This window comes from Cebidichthys violaceus, unplaced genomic scaffold (genome assembly GCF_023349555.1).
Source record: "Cebidichthys violaceus isolate CVI_PGR_0920_01 unplaced genomic scaffold, fCebVio1.0.p SCAF_33, whole genome shotgun sequence".
In the NCBI taxonomy this organism is placed as follows: domain Eukaryota; kingdom Metazoa; phylum Chordata; class Actinopteri; order Perciformes; family Stichaeidae; genus Cebidichthys; species Cebidichthys violaceus.
The window spans coordinates 745,228-748,775 of NW_027176517.1; the positions used below are offsets into that span (position 1 = coordinate 745,228).

Sequence of the window (3,548 nt, forward strand, 5' to 3'; positions counted from 1 at the left end):
TTGCTTTATAGTTAGATGTCAGAACTAAAGCCTGACCAGCCGGCTGAGTGGCCTTGGAAGTTAGAAAATGGCGAGGCTTCCCTGAATTCTGTCCTTTTCCTGTACTCCTTTCCTTCCTCCACTTCCTCTCCTCCTGTCTTTCCTTCTTCCTTAGTGTGGCATCCTAATGTTCTTCCTTCTGCCCTTCCTTTACTTCCTCAACTGATCGGAAATCCAAGAAAACGGAGACAGAAAGTGTTCACACTTACTTACTTTGGGTACGTTTTACAGCTAATCCTTGTTTTGTTCTACCTGCGCTTGACATTAACGTTTAATATGTTATCTGTGGCTCATCCCATCATTTATTTTACTATTCGGCGCACATATTGAATGGTGAAGTAGGAACGTTCTACGCGTGTTATTTGTGCGTCTGAGTCAGAACCCGGCCGGGACTTGCTCCGGTTCCCAACATGAGCCGGTGAGACAGCACTGTCTCCTGCACGGCTGCACCACGCTGCTCAACACCAGCACCGACCGACCGAATGATCTCTTTAGAGCCGACTGCCTGCCGAGCATTCAGACCGCTGTGCAAGTCAAAGACCAACCGTAGCAGGTTTTTATACTTCTCATGACTGTCTGGTATCTGGATTTCAATGTAAATGTATGCAGAATACACGGCAAACAATGTGAGCCCTCTTCCTCTGTACAGCACACTTAGCAACCGCGCTGACCAGCAATATTGTTGCTCTGACTGTTGGTAAAAACCGTGACCTCCCATCAACATTAGTGGTTGGGCAGGCAACAAGAGAGAGAGAGAGAGAGACACATATGTTTACATCAGGCTAAATATTAATATCTATATATATATATATCGCTCCAAATATGCAGTCAGGTTTATGTCCAAACGACACGTATAAACAGAAGAAAAAGAACATTTTAATTCTTAATTAAGAGGAAATAGATTGTGATTGTCGGATGCTCTGGCTGCTCGTGTTTCCCGTCGTGACGGACTTCTTCGTAGCAACGTCACCATGTTCCCAGAGCTCAGCTCATTAATTATGTTACATCGTGCTATGAAATGCAAATAAGAATATATAGAAAAAAACTAAACAAAAAAAAGGTGTTTTCATTTGAGGAAACACACTCTGCTGGTCGCTCCACCTTTATCCATTTAGTTGAAGTTAATCTTAATTACATTTTGATTCATTAGTACATTATTCTAAAAGACAGATGAAGGAAATGTAAGGAGAAAAATATATCGTTAGTCCTAATAATGTGCCGCCTTTTGCATCAGCATCCATAACTGGATCTGCTTGATGTGACTAAATGACGCTCGGCCCGTGCGTGATACTGGTTGTGTTACAAGGTTGCCGTGCTGAGACTGGGCCCGTCGCCTAATGTCCTCTCCTCCCTCACTCGCTCCCTCCCTCCTCGGCTGCTCAGGCCAGCCAACACAACAAGGCTAATAGGGACATTTAAATGTCAGCGTCACAGACCTCTAAAGCAGAGCTCTGCCCTCATACGTATACGCTGTGCATGTCTTTTAGCAGCAGCTTGTTAATGACATGTCGTGGACATTGCTTGTCAAGCGAATCCAAACAGGATTCTGTGGTTTGCCTCGTACTGACCCAGATGTGAACTGCAAATTTAAACAAAAAAAAAATTGCAAAACACGGTGTTGTCTTTTTTGGTTAATCTGCTCAATCGTTCAAACCTGCTCTCACAGATGCTCAGTGCAAGCATGGATCTCGTTGTTGTTCCTGTTACAAAGCCAACCAGCACTTGTTTGGCCTCGAATCGGGATTCGTGGCGGATGTGTCGCTCATTCAACGCTCTTTATGAATGAGGCTGCAGCTGAGCATTCAGAAATGTAAACAAATAGCTCAACATGAGCCTTTTCAATCCACCAAATCTGCAGCGGCGGATCCTGAGATATGGGTTACCGGCAGGAATAAGCAGAGCAGACATGAGCAGTGAGCGTTACGTAGTGAGGGAGCTAAGGGGAGACTCACCTCTGTCAAACAAGAGCAGATAACTGCATAAGAACGGCTGTGATTGGCCGGCTGTTTTAACCCTCCAAACTGTCCAAACACCAGCAGCGGAGAAGAGAAAGCAGAGGTTGTGATTCAGTAACAGCAGCATGCCTCACAAGGTCACTCACAGTTTTCACCTAAAGGTCTGGATTTCATAGATCTGGAATACAAGAGCCCAAATACTACATCCTTAAATGCGTGAAGAAAGGGGTCACATATCTACGTTATTGTTATTGGATCCCTGTGTTACAGGCCTGAGGTGTGTTGATCCAGGCCTGTTTCAATGCATGCACTATTATGAATGACATAGACTAGACACGGAAGGATATTGGTAGCCTATCACCGTCAATGTAACACTGGGTCTAACATTATCAGTGTCCATGCTTGCACTTCATTATTATTCAGTAACCACTCAAACAGGCTGAGCCTCCTCCTGCATATGGACACATGGGCTATTTGTCAAATTTTGCTGGAGAGCATGTTGTGGATATGAACGGGCTGCTTTCCTCTATTATCCCCATGCGACGTGTTTCTGGTGTCTCACGCTGGATGCACATTGTGCGGTTGCAGTAATTGCGCAAACTGCGCGCTGCTAGGAGCCCGCTAAAAGGGGGAGAAGGCACCTCCTCACTGAGCCCACGGGCGATACATGCCGCAAGATCCCGGCACGGTTTATTTCCATTCTCCTCCCAGACACCCGTCAACGCATCCACGTCCGCGCAAAATCGTGACGTTGAATTCGACACGGTACAATTCTAATTCATGCATTTTTGCAGAATCTTACCATTGTGTCGATATTCCTCCTAAAAATGCAACTCCTTGCTCTGTGGATAGCTCCGGGCCGATGAAAGGCTGCGCTCTCAGCAGGGGACAAATCAACCCTCAGAGGGCTGCGGAGGGACCAGAGTCCCCGGTGGCTCCAGGCAGCACAACTTCCACCCGAGATTAGGGCAGTTTTGGACGAAAGGTTGGGGACTTCCAACCGGGTCAAAAACGCCACGAGTTTCTTTTTTGCAGGAAAATTCTGATTTCCCTATCAGTGCGCGATGAGGGTGAAGTGACTGTAGATATTTCCAGCAATTCTTGCTGCCCTGCGGATGGCTGCTCGCTTCGCCCTCCACAGAAGAATGCACCGCGCATTACAACTAACTCTCTCTCTCTCTCTCTCTCTCTCTCTCTCTCTCTCTCTCTCTCTCTCTCTCTCTCACACACACACACACACACACACACTCTCTCTCACTATCTCTCTCTCTCTCTCTCTCTCTCTCTGCTACACACAAACACACCGACACATGCGCGCCAGGAAGCACACATCCAATTTTGTACGATAGATGTTAGCCTAAATAATCCGGTCACACCAGATTCAAGGCAGAAAATGATAAGGATGTGATGTGGTGCAGCATCATGCACGGTGTGCGTGCGTGTGTGTGTGTGTGTGTGTGTGTGTGTTAGTGTGTGAGGTGTCACCAGATTCAACCAGAGATCAGGACCCAGGACAGCGACCATCATCATTTTATTCAAAGATATGGATATCTA

General features: G+C 46.4%; 1 protein-coding gene across 2 annotated transcripts in view; it reads right to left on the minus strand.

The window, feature by feature from the left end:
* adcyap1r1b (adenylate cyclase activating polypeptide 1b (pituitary) receptor type I) overlaps positions 1–3,230 on the minus strand; it is a 21,540-nt gene extending 18,310 nt beyond the window's left edge. The window contains exon 1 of one of the 2 annotated variants that reach the window (XM_068724964.1): positions 2,797–3,229. The gene's annotated coding sequence lies outside the window, so the exon portion shown is untranslated. Of the gene's footprint in view, positions 1–2,796 lie in introns of both variants that reach the window. The other variant, XM_068724965.1, reaches the window with a different exon arrangement.
* Positions 3,231–3,548: the final 318 nt, after the last annotated feature.